Source organism: Neopsephotus bourkii, unplaced genomic scaffold (genome assembly GCF_033783945.1).
Source record: "Neopsephotus bourkii isolate Nb327-2 ecotype Australia unplaced genomic scaffold, CSIRO-AGI_Nbou_v1 NB_1140, whole genome shotgun sequence".
Taxonomy (NCBI): domain Eukaryota; kingdom Metazoa; phylum Chordata; class Aves; order Psittaciformes; family Psittacidae; genus Neopsephotus; species Neopsephotus bourkii.
In genome coordinates this window covers 244,257-265,697 of record NW_026901626.1, presented here as the reverse complement: position 1 = coordinate 265,697, position 21,441 = coordinate 244,257, and the positions used below count along the sequence as shown (strand labels likewise).

At 38.4% G+C, this 21,441-nt stretch overlaps 1 long non-coding RNA gene across 1 annotated transcript in view; it reads right to left on the bottom strand.

Moving 5' to 3' along the window:
- The window catches only part of LOC133217604 (uncharacterized), a 190,612-nt gene that overhangs the window by 43,825 nt on the left and 125,346 nt on the right, over positions 1–21,441 (bottom strand). The window contains exon 2 of the long non-coding RNA XR_009726904.1: positions 19,076–19,264. This is a non-coding gene — a long non-coding RNA (uncharacterized LOC133217604). The remainder of the gene's footprint in view (positions 1–19,075; positions 19,265–21,441) is intronic.

Sequence of the window (21,441 nt, the reverse complement as noted above, 5' to 3'; positions counted from 1 at the left end):
TACACATGCATAGTCATTTGCTGTAGCTTCTGATTTTGTGTAGATTGATTGGCTGCCTATTAGATGGTAGATTGACTCCTAGGTTAGAATGAGATAGCTATGATTATTTCTGAAGACAATAACCTCTGAACTCTAATATTGAAGGTGGTGATCTGCCAAGCCCATAAACTCCGAACTAAGGAAGATTTAAAATACAGTTGATAAGGACTCATTTAAGGCTCTTACAGTCTTATCAGTTAATGTGCTACTTTCTGAAGTGACCTGTTATTGACTGACATGATGGATGATTGCAAGAGGTCCTATGGGTTAACTATTAATTCTAGTTATCCCACTGAAGGAGTCGAATTTCCCAGTTTAACTGGCAGTTCCATGGTAAAAATCCCTTATTTTCACTGCTCTTTAGGTGCACATAAGCCAAACTCTACATGAATAATCATATTTCACCTGTGCTATATAAGTTACATTAACTTAGTTCATTTTTCATGTTTTTTTTTTCAGAGGTTACCCTTGTTAACAACAATCACACTAACTCTTGAAAAAACAATTCTTACACAATAAATAACAATTTACTTTATGTCTCATGTTCTTTATATTTCTGATACAAAATAGGCTGTCATAATACTGGCAAAAATGCACTACTGGATTTTGTAGTTTAAACTAGAGATAGTTCTTGGAACAGTGAAGCAGCCTGTGAAGGTACCAGCAACAGAGAAAGCTTTAGACAGTCCTACATTGTACTCTGCTTTGAGCACAAAGGATGTTTCCTTTAATTTCAGAGGTTTTTATTTGTTGGCTGGTAAGCTATAACTTTAGGTCATTCATAGGGACCACAACACAGTATATACTGAGGACATATCAGAAAAAAATGTATTGTCTGAAGATGTTGAAAAAATTGCATCTACTTTACCATAAAAGGCTGTCCCTTCTGAGTAAAAATGTCTGGCCATTAAAAGGACGCATGTTTGCACACATATGACTCAGATTAGCATTAATTTTTGCACTTCTCCTTGATTTTCTTTTTTTTTTTTTTTAATTAAAAAATGAAAGGGAGAGGCGAGAAGTCTCAAAGGAAAGCTATAAAGCTGGTGTCATGGTTTAAACCCAGCTGGTAACTCAGCACCATGCAGCTGCTCGCTCACCCCCTCTTACCCTTTCCCCACAGTTGGATGGGGGGGAGAATCAAGGGAATGTAACAATGTTGAGATAAGAGCAGTTTAATATTCAGAATAAAGTAAAATGTAGTGATAATAGATGGAATACCAATGATAACAATAATGATAACAATAAGAAACAACAACAACAAAAAAAAGCCCAGAGAACACAAGTGATGCACAATACAACTACTCACTGCCCACTGACCAATACCCAGCCTGACCTAACAGTGATCTGCCCCTTTCAGGTGACTCCCCCTGCTTTCTATACTGAGCATGACTTGCTGTGATATGAAATACCCCCATGGCTAGTTTGGGTCAGGTGTCCTGTCTCTGCTCCCTCCCAGCTTCTTGCACTCCTCACTGGCAGAGCATGAAACATTGAAAAGATAGGGTAAGTGCTACTGAACAACAACTAAAACGTTTGTATGTTATCATCATTATTCACAGACTGAAGCCAAAATACAGCTCTGTACCAGCTCCCTGGATGAAAAATAACTGTTACAGCTGAAACCAAGACAGCTGGAAAGGAACTGGTACATTGAAATACAAAATGTATTTCTCTGTTCTCTGCACATTTCATGGTTTTTTGAGATCACTGTAGGTTCAATCTTTGTACCTCTGATCAAGTCACAAAGAAGAATATGGACATGTCAGCAATATTTCCTTTTTCCTCAATTTCCTTTCATCCTTCAGAGCCAGTGCATTTAAGTACAGCTGCAAAAAGATAATTGTGAATAAATAAATCCTAACAAGGGGCTGCCTGTAAGTTCCAGTAACTAACCCTGCTGAGGGTAGTAGTGAATTCTACTGAAGAAAAGAAGGAATTTTATAAGAATTTGTTCAGCTTTACTCTTGAAATTTGCACCATTGTCCATAGAAAAGACACCAAAGACCTCTCCACCTTTTTAGTTCATTTCCAGCATGAGTTTGTAAAGGCTTATCACATAGAGGAAGGTAACTGAAGTTTTGTGCCACTTAAGCAAAACTTAAGTTTTAACCCTAATCTCAGTTACAATATACAGAGAAAAGAAACATTTTTTTTTCCCATAATTCAAGCCACAGAGTTCCCATAAAGTGTATTCCTTCAGTTTAAGCTAGACATATCAGTGCTGTTTTCTGACAAATTAAAAGAAGATTGAAGCATGCAGGAAGTCAATGAGAAAAGGCGTGAACACGACAACATTATATGGTCTAAAACCCCATTTACCTCTTTTGTTCTAAATGCAGGTTTTCTTCCTGCAACAGAAACTACAAGTATATTGGTCACAGTCTGCTCCATATTGAGTAAATGAAATATTTCTCTTAATCTGAGATGCGACATACATTCCTGCAGCTGCTTACAATGAGCAAAGTCTCTTGCACACAAAATAGGCATCAGTAAAAAAAAAAAAAAAAGTAAAATGAAGCCACAAGAACTGAGGAGGAAACCATATAAACCCCACAAAAAATCCCATATGCATACTATGCATAGTATATGGGTACATGCATACACCCATGCATAGTATGGGGGTACATACATCTACTGTGAATCAAATTGAGGCTGGTATGGACTACAGACATACTAAATAAGCTGTAAACAAAAAAAAACCAAAACACCTTAATACGTAGCCACAATTTAAGAGGAGCCTGTTGGAAAGATGTAACATTTAGTAACCTCCAACATTCTGATTTATGATCTCAGTGAGATAGTAAACAACATTTTAATGACAATCACAAATTATCACAGTATCACAGCATGCTAGAGATTGGAAGGGACCTCAAAAGATCATCTAGTCCAATCCCCTGCCGGAGCAGGAACACCTAGATAAGGTTACACAGGAACGTGTCCAGGCAAGTTTTGAATGTCTCCAGAGAAGGAGACTCCACAACCTCGCTGGGCAGCCTGTTCCAGTGTTCTGTCACCCTCACCGAGAAGAAGTTTCTTCTCAAGTTTAAGTGGAACCTCTTGTGTTCCAGTCTGTACCCATTGCCCCTTGCCCTATCATTGTTTGCCACTGACAAGAGCCTGGCTCCATCCTCGTGACACTCCCCCTTATGTTAGATTAGAAGGATTTACTGGTATCCATTAGAAACGTAATGCTACAGAATTATTAGGAACGTGCAGTGAAAGATATTTAGCTGAGAAAAAAAAAAAAAGTTTTTAAAGACTACTTGGGAAATTAATCTAAACGTACTCATAAGAAAGAGAAGTAGTTGTTTTTAACGCACATAACTGTAATACTGGAAAACAGGTATGTATTGAAATTAGACATGAGTCTGTAAACGCTTATCACAGAGAGGAAGGTAATTGAAGTTTTGCTACTTAAGCAAAACCACATCACTGTTTTATTTAGTAGAAATTAATTGGATCTCATCCTGCACAAATTTTTATTTTAACCAAAAGCTTTTACATCAGACCTCATCACCTCCTGTTTGATTACTATGAATACTCCTTCTTTTATACTCTCAAGTATAAATTTCAATATGTAAGAAAAATGAGACTTCACTTCCAGTCTTTTCTGCATTTTTATCACCTTAAAGTCAGTAATCTTCTTGCCTCCAAAGCCAGTTGAACTCTGCCTTATTAATCTGCAGATGTGTCTTAACACCTGTTCTTCACTACAAAAGCCAAGAAAAGTATTACTGGCCATGGTCCCCAGTTCTACAGTCATTCCTAAGCACATGGAAATTCTTTCATGACCTATCATAGGGCTCTTCTTTCCCCATTGTTTAATTTCCTCTTCACTCACGAAACAGAAAAGGAGTTAATGTGCTGAAAGCTGAAACTAGGAGTCTTTTGACAGTTTGTATTACACAACTTTAGCAGCAGTAAATGGTCCTTCAGTCTGTAACTTCTTTCATATGTCACTTATCTTTATAGTTATCTTTGAAGGCATAACTGTGCCATTTGGCTTTTGGCTTTTTAGCTTGTGTTTCACTGTACATAATGTAGAAAAGAAAAAAGGGTAACAACAATAAAGTGTGAAATGGAAATGGAAAGAATGTATTCTGTGCTATTGTAAACACAGAGATGAAAACTGGATGTATACAACTGTATTTATTAGCACTATGGATATCAGTAGTTACTGCCTACAGTTGGAAGGGAAGCTTGGCTAGCAATTTTAACATCTTCTATGATAAAATGTCGGATACCTCTAACTGTGTCTGAGTAATAACTAATAAAGAAATATGATGACAGCTCACAACTCCTGGAAGGTTTTAACTGCTGGGTAAAAGAAGAGATATTTATGTTAGTTTAGGGTGCATCGTCTTGACTAATGGGATGAGATTAAGAAAGGCAAAACTTAAGCTGAATTTCACATAAAAGCTTCTTGACAGTGAAATCTATTAGGCCATGGAATAAATTCATTCAGGATATTTAAAATGAGGCTAAACTATACGTCTATTGGGACAATGCATATACAGCAGGATATACAGCAGAAAACGCACAGCAGGAAATAATTTCACCTTGGAACAGTGGAGTAGTTTTGTATTGAATTATATTTTACTTTAGTTATTGAACTGTTCTTATCTCAATCTGTGGGGTTTATATTCTTCAGATTCTCCTCCCCATTGTGCCCAAAGGAGATGGGGGGGAAGAAGGAGGGGGAATGAACAAGCAGCTGCATGCTTCCGAGTTACTGGCTGGGCTTAAACAGTGACAGCTGTCGCTTGCTGTATCATATTTTATTGCTTGGCCTGTTGAGTTGTAAAAATTGTAAGATGCTGCTGAAGTAACTCCATCAAATAAAGTAATATTGATGAAACTCCTTTCATTTTTATTGACCCATAAACATTAAATTGTAAATGAAAACTGCTTCTTAGAAATTGTAGAGATGTTGGTGTCATAATTCTAAATGGCAGAAAAGGAACTATGAATCATATATTAGGGGATACCTTAAAGTCACTTGATCATGTTTTTAGGTTATAAAACTAGTTTCTATTAATATTGCCTATATATTAATCTAACATTTCCTTCTCTCCTTGCATTTGAAATATTTATACTGTCTCTTAAGATCTCATATCTTCTCCCATGTATGAAAAAAAGTCTGGAGAAAAGTTGGGAAAATTGGAGCAGATGTTATGAAACTATCTCCTTATTCTTTCCCCCAAAATAAGAAAGTGACCTCTGTATCACTTTTAGTCCCACAGTAGGTTTTGTCCTGTATCAGTATTTTTCTGTATTATAATAAAACAAAGGTATACATGCTTAAGACATGTGTACAATTGAGTTAGATCACTGAGGCTTAACTTCTTAATCTCTTTTTTTGAAATATTCTTTACATGTATTCCATCTTGCTTCTTCTGCAGTCTGTGTTTTTAAGAAACTTTTATTCCTTGGTTTGTTTACATGGTCTTGTCTTTCATCCTCTGAAACTGTTGCTGTGTTACTATGGGTTAAACATTTTGACTAGTGTTAATGCTCTCAAACTCTCCTTTCCTTGGTCAGTCCCCACCTATTTTACTCTGTCTCTTCTATGCTTTCATCAGTGATCTGTCATTTCCAGCTACATAGTTGTGCAGTTTTGCCTATGTTCCTCTCTTTACCTTTAGTCCTTGGTGGTTGTTTTGTTTTGTTTTGTTTGTTTGTTTTTCTGTTTTGTTTTTTTTTGTTGTTGTTTTGTTTAGTTCCAGCTTGCTGTATAGAATATTTAAAAAAGTAAAACTTCAGCAACAAACCCCAAAACTCTTGCCTTCCTTTAAGATTTTAGACGTAGTACACAGTCCCTTATTTCTGAGGTCATTATTTTTATTCATATATGCAGAATAACTGCAAATTATTTTCCTTCTTTCATTTCTTAGCCTGTGAGTTGAAGTCCTCAAGAGTTAGCTTTCCTACCACATCTACAACTAGGTTTCCAACCACATACATAAGGTTTCTCACAGTATGCCACAGGTGGAAGTACCTGTGGAATGCAGCTTTTTAAGATGCTCTCTTTCAAGGTGACAATGATGTCACTCAGAAGAGGAATCAGAGCTTTGGAACCTTGAAGGACCCTATATAATGATACAGTTCAGACACACTCCAGACAGAACAAATCATTCTTCTAGGTCTCTCTGGCCTAGGCTTAAGTGCCTGCATATATTTTTAATCATATTTTGATATATTAATCCTTGTGCCCAGACACAAGTATGGAAAGAAACTCCAGTAAACTTTTAAACTTGCATTAGACTTAGGACATAAAATTTGGAAAGAATTATCACAGAAAGTGATAGAGTAGATATAGTCCTGTGCCCAGAATATTCTCAGCAGAGTTAATTTTTGAAGGACTTAAACATTTACATTTAATGGATAAGCCATCAAGAATGCTAATCAGTCCACTGGGAAGGAGCAGTTCCTTACAGAGACTAGCAAAACTTGCGCTGACCATTTAAAGCAGGCAGCATGAGTCTCATCCCACATTCTAAAACCTACACCAAAAGCAATCTTTCAAAAATTCTACTGTCAGAGGTGGAATTTGAGGAAATCTTCATTTTGCCATTTGTGTGGTACTTCAGGGTATAATCAATACTATTTAGATCAATTGCAATGTTGAACAATGCAAGCTGGGAGTCAACAGTCCAGTAGTAAATTTTTTTGATTTGTTATTATCCCTTTAAAAATTGCTTTGTAGTTGATATTTTACATCACACAATAGTCACTAAAAATTAAATCCCCAACAAGGAGAGTATACTTTGCTATCAAGGAACTAATTGGTCATTTTAGGTAACATTTCTTCAAAATTGCTTAAGCTTAAATATAACATTTTCAGAGAGTCTTGATTTTATACTTTTGCTCCTCAAATAAGAACATATGACCACTAAATTCCTAAAGATACAGTGAGGAGAACTGAAAGCTTACTACCAATATAAGTCTTATAAAACAAGAATAGCTGTGCATCATCATTTGTTCAGTACTTGAGGCAATAATCAAGTTTTTAAGAACAATTAATTAAATAATGCAAGCAGGAACTCAACATTCAAGAAATATTCCTACAATGTGTTTACATTTTTTATCCTTCCCTGTCTAACATGACTCAGTGGTTCATGATGTAAAGCCAGACAGACGACTTGCAATAAAGTTCATGTCTGCATACACATATTTACAAAACTTTATCCTCCTTAGATGTGCTTTTCATAGTCTGTTCCTCAAATCTCCCAGGTTTACCTACTCAATAAATCTCCAAAGAATTTGCTCTCTCTTCCCCTTTCTGTATATACTCTAACACATTTATTGATGACAGTATGCTGATATATAACCTAGAAAGCTGGATTTATATGATTTGATTATAGTCTGCATACTAATACATCTATGGAGCATTTTATTACTTCTCTATGAAAGGTACTATTTATTAAACAAATAAATATACAAAAAGTTAGATGGAAAATGAAATGTTGTGTTTCAGTACAGAAATGAAAACAAAAATCTGTTTCTTATTTTTTGCCTCACTTACATTATATGCAGTCATTATTCTTCCTTACTAATCTCTGCTTTGACTTAAGTTTCCTCAGCGTTTAAACATCTGGACTTTTTTCCTTTATTAATTTGTATCTGTTAAAGAATTCTATTTTCCTATCAGAATACCGTTGTTAATCATACTGGAGAGAACAATTTTGGCAAAGCCTGGAAATCTGATCATTCCCTCTCTTTCTCTGATACAGAAGAAGTAAATAATCTTAAGGATTATTCACAGCTTTTAAATGACACCATCAAGTGACAAATGCATTCAATTCAATATATATTGCAAAATTGGAGATTAGATTTAGAGATTTCAAAAGGCGTTAAGTCTAATATTTCAAATGTAAATTGCAGCTCACGTTTAACTTGAATCTGCTAACACTGTTGGTTTTCTGTAGTCTTCTAATTTCTTGAAAATAACATCCCTGTGTCTCTTCATTTTGCAGCCTCAACCAATGTTTGCCCGTTGTTGTATTTTCTAGCCTTCAGATTATTTAAGGCTATTTGTTAGAATACATAGTTTTATTTTGTAGAGCAAAATTATTGTATTCAGATGTCGAAGTGGTATACACACCTACAACATGCGATCAATATCATTTTGTAGTACTCCATTATTGGTATGATAGATTTACAAGATCTCAGCACTTTCAATAAAAAAAAAACAAACCAGGGAATCATTTTGCTTGGGAAATGCAATTATTTTCATTTTCCTAATTTTACTTTCTGAGGAAAAAGTACTTTTTATTAGGCAATGTCACACAGCATGCATTCAACTATGCTGCATATTGAGAAAGGATGAAATAATGAAACCAGGAGTCCTCATGATCTTCATGGATTTGTAGCTGGCAAGTACTGGCAAGTGTTTCAGTTTTCTTCCTGGGATTGGAATCTGAACAGGAAAAGATATCAGCAAGGTGGGAGAAGGGTGGAGACAGAGGAATTATACCTGTCTACTTTTCGGATGTGCCAAGTCTAAGATTCTATCCCTGAATAATGTGATACTGAATCGAGACATAAATAATGACATTTGATTTCAAGTCAGTATACTGCATTTTATGCCTACAGACAGAAAATTGACTTTTTTCTACCGTGAAAATTTCTTCCATGACTTAATATCTGTAGAGTTTGGACACCACTCAGGACTTGAGGAATATCATATATCATACAGATTGCCTTACACTTTTCCTTTTCAAAACAAAAGCAGGGCTACTAGCTAATAACAAAGCTGAGGGAGGTGCAAGAGCCATTTGTAGATGAAATTCCAGACAGCAGCTGAATGGGGATGAGAATATTTATAGAAGTTCCAATGTATATATACTGTAAAACAGTAAAGATGTGGTCGTATGACATGAAGTCAGGGTTTGATAAGCCCTGTAATCACTTTCTATAAGTCATATGAATGAGGGTGAAAATAAAATCACTTCGTACTCCACTCTAAATACATAGAAAGAGGATTATTAACTTTGCAAAACTGGATAGGACTATTTTATGCAGATAAGTATTTTAAATTTGGACTAAGTGGAAGTAGAAAACAGACAAATAGATAACTGCAGATAAAACTGTCTGAAACATACGCTTAGGACAGCTTGCATGCAACTTTTCGCATGTATAGTGGGCTCATTATACATATTTGGATATTTATTTTTTTTCATGATACAACTATTACTTCTTGCGTGTGCCTAACAATGAGAGTGTGAATATGTAAAGCCTGATGCAGGACAAAATTATTTAAATTTTCCAAAAGATGAAAATAAATTGTTAGTGAAAGTTGCTGCATAGAGAGAAGAAGATATTAAGAAGACAGAAGATATTGATTTGTTAGTGGAACAGGGGAGGGCATGGAATTACTCTAACAGCAAGTATAAATCAAACTTGAAGGGACTAACTTCTATCACTTTCAAGTCCACTCATTCTGATATTTTTAATGAGGCTGACATGAAATCTGTTAGCTATATTGTGGTTATAAACCGGACACATCTCCATTAAAAATGAAAATGACATTATCAGCTCAATTGACTGACAACTTCACACAATTTCAGGAGAAAACTGCGTTCATTTGGTTCTAAAAGCTTGAAAGCCCTGGTAAACTAAGCACCTTCGATGTTCCTATCAAAAATTTAATAAAAATAGAAGTTTTTCATAAGAACATAGAATTATAGAATAGTTTTGGTTGGAAAACACCTTCAAAGTTCATCTAGTCCAAATCCCATGCCATGGGTAGAGACATATTTCACTAGATCAGGTAGCTCAAAGCCCCAACAAACCTGACTTTGGACAGTGCCAATGATAAGACTTCCAAAGCTTATCTGGGCAACCTGTTTCAGTGTATCACTATCCTCATTGTAAAAAAAAATAAATTATTTTTTATATCCAATGTAAATTGATCCTCTTCTAATTTAAAACTGTTGCCCCTTGACCTGTCATTATAAGCCTAGGTAAAAAGTATTCATCTTTCTTGTAAGTCCCCTTTATATACTGACAGGCCACAATGTAGTCACCCCAGAGCCTTCTCTTCTGTAAGCTAAACAACCCCAGCTTTCTCAGCCTTTCTTCTTTACAAAGGTATTCCATGCCTCTGATAATTTCTGTGGCCTTCCTGTGGACTTTCTGTGGCCTTCCTGTGGACCTATTCAAACAATTCCATGTTGTTCTTGTACTGGGCACCCCAGAGCTGGATGTAGTACTGCAGATGGAATTGCACTAGGATGGAGTAATAAGAGGAAATAACTCTCTCAAGCTGCTGGCCAACACTTCTTTTGATGCAATTCAGGGTATAATTAGCTTTCTCGTCTGTAAGTGCACACTACTTGTTCATGTCCAATATTACATAGAGCAGCATCCTCAGATTCTTCTCTACAGGGCTTCTCTTAATCAGTTCTTCTTCTACCCTGTTTTAGACTGGGTATTTGCCTGACCCAGGAACAGGACCTTGCACTTTGCCTTGTTGAACCACTATGAAGTTCACTTGGATCCACTCCTCAAGCCTTTCAGGGTCCCTCTGGATGGCATCCTCTTCCTCAGGTGTGTCAACAGCACCACTCAGCTTAGATTGAGCTGCAAACTTGTTGAGAGTGTTTATGTGATAGAATCATAGAATCAGATAGGTTGGAAGAGGCCTTCAAGGTCACCAACTCTAACCTCTTCCCCAAGACTGCCAAGACCACCACCAGACCATGTCACTAGGGGCTTTGTCTACACTGTTTTTTAACACTTCCAGGGACAGGGATTCCACCACTGCCCTGGACAACCTGTTCCAATACCTGACCACCCTTTCAGTGAAGAAACTGTGCATAATATCCAGTTTAAGTCTCCCCTGGTGCGGCTTGAGGCCATTTCCTCTTGTCCTATCGCTTGTTCCTTGGGTGAAGAGACTTATTCTCACTTCACTACAACCTGCTTTCAGGTAGTTGTAGAGAGTGATAAAGTCACCCCTGAGCCTTCTCTTCTACAGAATAAACCTCAGTTTAGTTCCCTCACCCATTCTTCATCAGACTTCTGCTCCAGGCCTTTCACCAGCTCCACTGCCCTTCTCTGGACCTGCTCCAGCACCTCAATGTCTTTCCTGTAGTGAGGGGCCCAGAACTGAACACAGGATTCGAGGTGCAGCCTCACCAGTGCCCAGTGCAGGGGGATGATCACTGCCCTGGCCCTGCTGGCTGCACTATTGCTGATACAGGCTAGGATGCTGTTGGCCTTCTTCGGCACAAGTTGGCTCAGGTTCAACTCCATCAATCAGCACCTCTAGGTCATTTTCCACCAAGCAGCTTCCCAGCCACTCTTCTCCAAGCCTGGAGCATTGCATAGGGTTTTTGTGGCTCAAATGTAGGACCCAGCACATACCATTGACCACAGCCCACCCACCCAGCCTGTCCAAATCCCTCTGCAGAATCTTCCTACCCTCTAGCAAAACAACACTCCCACCCAGCTGCAAATTTACTGAGGGTACACTTGATCCCATCATCCAGATCATCAATGAAGATACTAAGCAACACTGGCCATAACACTGAACTGCAGGGGACACCAGTAGTGACCACTTGCCAACTAGATGTGACACTATTTACCATCAGTCTTTGGGCTCAGCCATCTAGCCAGTTTTTAACCCAGCAGAGAATACAGCTATACAGGCTGTGAGCAGCCAGTTTCTCCAGGATAATGCTGTGGAGACAGTACCAAATGCTTTACTAAGGTCCAAATGCGTGAATGTCCACAGCCTTTCCTTCATCAGCCAGGCTGGTCACCTTGTCATAGAAGGAGATCAGGTTGGTCAAGAAGGACCTGCCCTTAATGAAGCTGTGCTGACTGGGCTTGATTTCTCATTTTTCCTGTATATCCTGTGCGATCACACTCAGGATGATCTGCTCCTTGACCTTCCTGGTCACTGCTGAAGATATTAAATAATATTTGCACCATAACAGACTTCTAAGGGACACCACTTCTTACTGGTTTCCACTTGAACATTGAGCCATTTACTTGTAACTCCTTGGACACAATCATCCAGCCAATTCCTTATCCATCTAAAGCTTCATCCAACAAACCCATAGTTCTCCAATTTAGAGGCAAGAATGTTAGAGGCAACAATATAAAGGTCTTATAGAATTCCAGGTAGCTCTTCCCTTGTCCACTGAGGCAGTAAATCCATCATAGAAGACCACTAGATTAATCTAGCATGGCTTGCCCTTGTTGAAGCCATGTTACCAATCTCTAATCACCTCTCTCTCTTCCATAACCTTTAACATAACTTCAAGGAGGATCTGTCATTTGATTTTACTGGGCACTAAGTTAAGGCTGACTCATTGGTAGTTTCCAGGATAATTTTTAGTACCCTTTTAAAAAATTGGTGTGGTATTCCTTTTCTTACTACTCTTTTTAAAAATGTGTACTTTATAAATTTAATAATTAGACAGTCACTGAAGAATTTGACTGCCTTGACTTCCATGACTTTTCAACTATGATGAAGAGCAGCTCAGTAAATGTCGGACAGTTCCCTCAGCACTCTGAGATGCATGTCTTCAGGTCCTATGGACTTGTGTGCGTTCAGGTGACTCTGTTAGTCTCAGACCTGGAATTCTCATATGATGGAAAGGACTTTCTTCCTCTAGTCCCTGCCTTGAGGTTCAGGAAATTGAGAAACATGGGATGAGTGATTACCAGTGGAAACTGAAGCAAAAAATATGTTGAGTACCTCAGACTTCTCTAGTTGTCATTTGTTCTCTTGTTTTATTTATTGTGGAAGTACATTTCTTTACTCTTCCTTTTGTTACCTACATACATTTAGAAGCCCCTCTTGCTATTCTTCACATTCCCTGCCAAACTCAAAACTGTGCTTAGCTTTCCTGACCCTAGCCCTAAATGTCAGCGCAGTGTCACTATATTCTTTCCTGCATACATATCCCTGGTTCCACTGCCCATACATTTGCTTTTAAATGTTATTTTGACCAGGAGATCCTTACACAGCCATACTGGTCTTCCGCCATCCTTGTCTGATATCTTACACATGGGAATTGAGACTGTTTTTAATAGAAGTTATTTTGTAACACAGACCAGATCATTCTTTGTATTTGCTTTGAGCATGTTTGGAACCTAGTATTTTGATTGTTCTTCAGGATGTAGCAGATTTAATCTTTTCTAAGTATGAAGGTCAGCTTATGTGTCTCCAGCAGTTTTCTAAAATCATTTGATGATCTTTGATATTGTTTGGTCACCTAAGACTACCTCTCTAAATGTCGTGTATACTGTGATATGTTGGGAGAAACCATATTTTTTTACCTTTGCTGAAAATGAGAAAGAGGAGGCTTGTATGTAGAAAATACAGAAATACACCATGTTCTTGTTTGAATTAATAAGAACTTAACATTTACTGGTGTATTAAAAGGCCAAAGCTTTTGGTATGTTCTGAGAGGTGATTTAGGTTTAAGATTAGGGTTATGTTAGGGGTTAGGGTTATAGTGAGGGTTTAAGAGTTAGGCTTAGGGTTAAGATTAAGGGGTAAAGTTTAGGACGAAAAAACCCATGAAAACAGCATGTCATAAAGACTTGCCATTTTTACAGGGACTGAAAGATTATATATGCAATGTATATGCAATTTACTTCTCTGTAGTTGTTTCTCCTTTTTTTTTTTTGAAAACACTTTAAAAATAGCTGTAATAGCTCTTTCTTACTTTAAGTGCTCATAAACATGATATGTATAAAAATAATGGGAACTTTAACACACAGGCTATGAGTATTACATAGAGGAGATGAGTGCTACAAGGAGGCTTCTAAATAATAAAGTGAATATGGAAACATAAATCTTTCCTTCCTCGATCCTTCTTTTTTGCAATTTAATCTTAATCCACATATTAGCACTTTGCCACAATAATCACAAAAAGATGAATTCTTTACTGTATCCTTACATAGCAGTGACAGAAAGTCTCAAAATAACAGAGCCACTCAGAAATGTCAGAGTATTAGAAAACATTTAGCAACAAATGGTTATTAAATTGTCAACATCGCAAGAAAACCTGAGGTGACTGTATTTCACTTCACTTTCTAATAAGTAGAAACATAACTGTCATTTTAAACTAAAAAGCAATCTTTCCCAGTGTAAAGAACAGAAAATATTTACTGTGCCATTTGATCTTCTTAAAAGTTAATAATTTCAATGAAACATAACTTCTGAGGTAATTAAGAGGTTAAAGACCCTGTGTGCATCAAGCAACATGAATATATTTCAAGGTCAGGGAAGTGTAAGGCCATTAATAAAAAAATATATGCTTTTCGTTTATGTCCACTTTGATCCTGCTTCATAACTGGGTTTGAAAATGTAGTCTCATTGAGAAATAGGATATTACACCTGAAGTACTTGTAAATTATGGGAGAATAAATTCAGAAATTAGAAAATGTTAATTTAAAATTTTTATTTCAAAAAGTTTTTTCAAAGCCATAATGTATTGTATAAAAATGAAGATGATCTCAGGTCTGATCATCTGTCTTCTGAGAAAAATGCTGCAAATAAATAATAGCCCAAAGTTAGAGGATCCAGAGAATTAACTTTGTTGATCCAGAATTCTTTGGTAGTTACTGCTGGTATGAGCTCTCTAGCAGAAGGTGAAATTGTGTCTAATACGAAGAAGACCTTCTCTTGATTCTTCTTTTGAGCCAATCAAAATTAATAAAACCCAGCTGTAGTTACTAAAACAAAAAAGTGCATCTGGGCAATAATGATTTTCCTTCATAAAACCATATGGATTTAATGAAACTCCCAGTGCAAAAATATGGAGAGACAGACAGATGGATGTTGAGGCTTCAGCCCAGAAATATTTTCCATCATACTGAGGATAAATTTTATTTCAAAATTTTAGTTTTAACTAAATTACTTCAGTTATTTCAGTATTCATTTTTTTCTTGATAGCAACAGCATTTAATAATACAGAAGTTTCAAGGGTTTGAAAGTTTGAAGAAGAAATTATGCTCTTGCTAAACTAGTTACAAAACCCGTTTTCAATATTTTACCAGAGTGATTGCAAGCCAATAAAAAGAGTATCAAAACCAGATGCTACTGTAACAATGCTACTTATCTATATCAGTACACATGCTGAACTGATACTCACTGCTATTTACTGATTATAAAATAATGCCAAAAATTATTAAACACATAAATGAAAATACCCTTAATATTAAGGGTCGAATTGAACAGGGGTAATTCTAGAAAATTAAGTTAAATTAATGCCAGTATTATTAGATATGCATATCTGTTTGCACACAGGCATTTGCATGTAATTGTCATGCCTATATATAACTAATAGGACACAGTGCCAACATCTAAACTTAGTGTCATTCAATAACATTTATGGCTATTACATTAGGTCTGAATTACAGAACTGCAAGCACATGGGAGAATGGAATCTCTGCCATAGTAAACATAGGCACTTGTAACAGAATAAAAAAAAGATAAATCAGAAAGTCAGGGAGAACAGCTAGATAATTTTTGTTTGTGTTTGACATATATGAGGTGTCATTTCCCATTGAGTCTTTTAGGTTTAAGTCTTTTTAGATATTTTTAAATGAAAACTATTTGGAAATTATCTGAACATTGCACTGAACTTTATTTTTCATCAGTTTTCAGTGCCTGCCTAGTCAAGTCACACAGAAAAAATGAGGGCTAATGGGCACAAGTTAATTCTGGGGAGATTCTGACTGGACACAAGAATAAAATTTTTCACCATGATAACAATCAGCCATTGGAATAATCTCCCCAGGAAAGTGGTGGATATCCCAGCAGTGGATGTTTTTAAGATTTGGCTGGACAGGGTCCTGGGACATCTAGTCTTGATCATGCTTTGCCTAGAAAGGTTGGAGCAGATGACTTTTTATGTCCTTTCCAACCAGCTATTCTATGATTCTATGCTCCTTCTTCTATAAATATGTTATTCTTCCTATGGAGTTAACATTCAGCTTAATTTAAATGTCATATTTAGATTTTAAATTATTCTTAAATCTATTCTATGGCCAAATAACTGGAAGACCAAAATATCAGCTTCATATGTCATTTTAAGGAAAAAAATAACTAACAACTGAATAACTAGCAACCTGTGAAGGAAACAAACATATTTGCTTATTGATTTAACTTTATAAATAATGCCACAACACCACCTGACTCTTTGCATTGAACATCAGGGGAAAAAAATTGTCAAAAATGGTAATAGAAAGAAAAATATCTATTGAGTTTCAATTCTCTAGCAGACATGTAGTTTGCATGGGATGCTGTTGGTCTAAATGAAACTCTTCACTGATGTTGTTTCCCTACACTGTCGTAAATCATTAAATAACATTGTTATCAGTCAAAAAGTGTTTCTCCTCTACAGTTGTAGCAGCAATTTCTAAATTATTTCTAATTTTTTTTTTTACTAAAATTCTGAATTACATGACATTCTTAATCGTAGTATGTATTAGCTTGTACTGAATGTCATTGCAACATAGAAGTCAAGGCTTGATTTTCGTCCTTTAAATTACAAGATATTGCGAAGAAAACTTTCATCTGCAAAGATTCAGCACTCTTTATTATTCATGATTTTGCAATGTTAAACATAGTTGATGTTACTCTTTCCAAAGTATCTGCCTGATTGATCCACTTAGGGGGAAAATCATCATAATTTATTCCTTATGTCGTCTACAGAAGCAGAAGTCTGCAAGGATTCCTAAATGACGATAACCAGCTACTACTGGGAAAAAATAAATAATGGTAGTCTCCCCATTGCTTAGTGCTCTCCTAGTCTATAGCTGTTTTCATCTCAGAAGACATCTGTAACATGATTTCTCTGTCCTTAGTAAATCCTGCTGGATGCCTATTGCTTGAATTTATCTAAGCTTTCCTGGATACTTTGTTCACAGTATCCTTTGGCAGGATTTTTTTTGGTCCCATGCTTCCTGCTATGCAAAGATGATTTTATTTTTGCTCAGTTTGGATTCACTTCTGTTTCCACTATCTTGATATATGTACTGTAAAAGCCAAGAAAATATGTAATATTTTGTGACAGTGCCCTGAAAGACATCAGAATTTTATTATTTTTAAGGAATGATAAATTTAAAGGCCTAATGGATAGAGAAGTAGACTCACCACAACCTGCTGAGGACCACTGCACTAGAAACGTATCATAGCACTAATAAAGACAGACTTCATTATCAGATGCATTTGTTCATTCCCCAGATCTTTAGTGAACTAATACCTCTTTGAGGGGTACTATTTTGGTAATAATAAAGATTTAACTGAATACAACCAAAGCCCTTTGGGAGTTTTTCCATCTATTTTCGTTGATCCTCAGCATAGTTCTTTATGTCTGTATAATAATTCCTGAATTTTAATATTTCTGGTGACTCATACATTTTTAGTTGAAGTTTCACACTGCAAGGCAGTTGCTAGACTTGAGAAAAGCACAGAACCATGATAGTATAGTACCAAGACTCAGTTAAGAAATAAGACAGGGTAGGGATATCACAATAGTGGCAAGGGTTGGAGTGTATAGAGCACCTGTGACTGTGATTTACTGGCCGGATTTTAAGGTTGTACCTTAGTAAGGACATTTAGAGATTTGATATCTGGCTACAGTAGATCTTACTGATAAGGATTCTGTGCATAACCATAAAGTTGAAGTGACACTTCAGGCTCTTAGCAACATACTCTTTGTGTAAGAAAGGGATATCTGAAAATATCTATCTTTGAATTGGCTACAGCATAGGCTCAGTCTGTCTCTGTCCTTATGAAAAAAAAAAACCCAAGCCAAACAGAATATCTACCCATAGACAAAAAAACCCTTTTTCTTTGGTGGGAGGGAGGGTGGGGGGATGGTGTCAAAAGACTTACTGGGGTGGTATAATTTCTTTTACTGCAGAGATGTGAGAACTGATTATACTGCCTTTATTTGATTCCAGTGATGCAGCCATGAAGTGGTAATAAAGTATATTCTTAACACTATTCCTTTTTTATTGTCCTTAATTACTTACATAACTTTCAACAGTTATGTGAGATATCCTAACTGAGAAGTGAGGTTAGCTCTCATGTCAGTATCACAACCTGAAGAATAACAGTGGAAATCCAGATAACATATTTAATTACTTGTTTAAAATATCTTCTTACTATGTTTGAATAAGTTTTCTCTGATTTCCTTCTGCCACTTGTTGACGTATTGCCCCGCAAGTCTCTTGAACTCGTGTAAACCAAGTGTCGTCGTTTAACCCCAGCCAGACAGCTTTTACTCACTCCCACCCCTTCATGCCCTCCCCCTACTCCTGGAGGGATGGAGAGGAGAATCAGAAAGAATGCAATTCCCATGGGTTGAGATAAGAACAGTTTAGTAACTAAGGTATAACACAAATCACTACTGCTACCACCAATAATAGTAATGATAAAGGAAATAACAAGGGGAGAGAATACAACACCTCATCACCAGCCGACCGATAACTTGCCCCCCAGCCTGACCAAGCACCGACCGATACCTCCTCCAACCCTGCAGTCCACCTTGCCCTTCCGGGTAACTCCCAGCTACCTCCTGGGCATGACGTGCTGTGGTATGGAATACCTCTTTGGTCAGTTTGGGTCAGGTGTCCTGTCTCTGTTTCCTCCCGGCTCCCCCTCCTCCCTGGCAGAGCATGAGGCTCACAAAGTCCTTGGCCAAACCAAAACATCATTTTTATCAGCTCTGTTCCCAGGCTGAAAGTCAAAACACAGCACTGCACCAGCTACCAAGAAAGAGAAAAATGACTGCTACTGCTAAACCCAGGACATTATCCACCCCTTATTCCACACCATTCACATCATGCTCGGATCCTACATTTTCAATATACCATCACCCTTATCTAAGTGCACTCTCATCGTAGTGCATGGGCCAGTCCCTATAAAGCTGCTGAGTCCATCTGGTCCATGATGCCAGGCTCCATCTCTTGTAACAGTCTTTCAGAGCACGAGAGGCTGTGTGCAGTGCTCACACTTGTTAATAACCTGGGCAATAGTGTCCATTGCTAAGTCCACCCCTCGATCATGAGTCCATCTCGATGTTGCATCTCTGCTCTGTTGGCCTGAAATGCCATGGGCCCACCAGGCTCAAAATAATTCACTGCCCCTTTCAGCAGTTTCTGCAGCTTGTAGCTGGGGACTCCATACAGCTGCCTTCCATCTGCAATGCTTCCAAAGCACTGGAGGGGCCCAGTGGACTAGATACTTGCCCATACTGTCCCACATGCCCTGCCACTCATGTTTGTCCAGCCTTGGGAAAAACCTCTTGGTCTTCCCATATTGTTGTCTAATCCCAGACAAGACCCAAACCCGACTTTGCTTAAATTTTGGGATCAGACAAAATGGTGGTGGGTAAAACACACTGTGTGTGTGTGCCAACATGCTGATCCCCATCACAATCAGGGGGCAGGTCCCAAGGATACCCAAAGGCCATCCAAAACCTTCAGAACTCTCAAACAATGCTGCTGTACTTGTCACTGTGGCTGGTGTAGCTGCTGTGCTTGCCGGCTCTCTCACCATCAGCTTCTCTTTTCCTGAGTCCAGCTCTTCCTCCTCTGCCTTGCTGAGAAATGCTGCAGGGTCTCCTGCGTCCTCCTGGGGCTCGGCGGGCGGCTTCCGGGGAATGCTCTCGGCCATCACGAGGCTCGGTGCCGTCGCAGGGCTCGGCTCCTCCACGGGGCTCGGCTCCCCTTAACCACCTTCTCCCGCTGCTCGGCAGCCGGCTCCTCCCGCTCCTCGACTGCCCCGACCTCCTCCACCGGCAGCTGTCCCCTTGCGGCCTCTGGTCCCACTCCCGTCGTCACTTGGTCCCCGGGGCCGCTCTCCCGGGCCGCTTCAGCAGCCGCCAGCTCCTGGGGCCGCTCCCCCTTGGCTCCCCGCGGCCTCACACAGACGGAGGCTAGGGCGAGGGCCAGGACAGTGAAGAGCAACCGGACGGCCAGGGACCAGTCCACAGCCACGTCCGTCCCGTCCTGCTGCTGGAGCCCACCCGTATTACAAGTGATTGCCATAAAGTACAGTGAGACAGGAACCTTAGCCCAAGCCCCACACTTGATAAACACTAACACAGCAAATACCGGCTCTAGGTAAGTTACAACATTCTGAAGCTGTGAGATCAAGAGGAACAACTCTGAGAGCCAGTAAATCAGCATTGTGACGAGTGACTATTAATCCGGTCAGATCTGTCGTTATCTCAAGCCCTTCGTGCCCCACGTTGGGCGTCAAAAAGAACTGTCGTCATTTAACCCCAGCCAGACAGCTTTTACTCACTCCCCCCCCCCCCCCCCCCTTTCTTGCCCTACACCTACTCCTGGGGGGACAGAAGGAGAATCAGAAAGAATGCAACTCCCACTGGTTGAGATAAAAACAGTTTAGTAACTAAGGTATAACACAAATCACTACTGCTACCACCAATAATAGTAATGATAAAGAAAATAACAAGGGAAGGGAATACCCCATCACCAGGCAACTGATAACTCGCTCCCCCAGCCCAACAAAGCACTGACCGATACCTCCTCCAACCCAGCAGTCCACCTTGCCCTTCCGGGTAACTCCCAGTTACCTCCTGGGCATGATGTGCTGTGGTATGGAATACTTCTTTGGTCAGTTTGGGTCAGGTGTCCTGTCTCTGTTTCCTCCCGGCTTCCCCTCCTCCCTGGCAGAGCATGAGGCTCACAAAGTCCTTGGCCAAACCGAACCATCATTGTTATCAGCTCTGTTCCCAGGCCAAAAGTCAAAATACAGCACTGCACCAGCTACCAAGAAAGAGAAAAATGAGTGCTACCAAGTAATTCAATACAGTGTGATAAGAAAAGAATATTGGATTCTCACATGTGAAGAGAGAACTCTAATTAAACCCTGATACAGTGTTCATCCCTGACTCCCTGCAGACAGGGGGAGTCTATTTCTGACTTTTGACTTTGCTTGTTTTCTGACTTCTGTGTTCCGGTGGACCTAAAGTTCTGTGGCTTTAAAGATCAGAATATAACAAGAGCACAGATGTTCAAATAGAAGACTTACAAAATAGTATGTATCACTACGTAATGTACTCATCTAGTTTAGCAATTGAATGGAGAAATATTTTCCTGGTATGTCTGTTTTATGCCCAGGTTCTAGGTAGGTTTTTTTAAATATTTTTTTTAATATCTCTGTTTCATATTCATGCTAAGATCTCACACCACTGCTTTTTGTAATAAATCTATATTGCAAAAGAAAAAAACTCTATATTGAACTGGATCTTACAGAACACTACCCCTAAACACTCTAGAATAGTAAATTCTACCTGTTGGGCATTCCAGAAAAATTTTCAGCTAGAAGACAGAAATCCAGTCAAGAATTCAAGGTTTTTGCCTCAACATTTGTCAGCTTCAGAAAACAAGCTT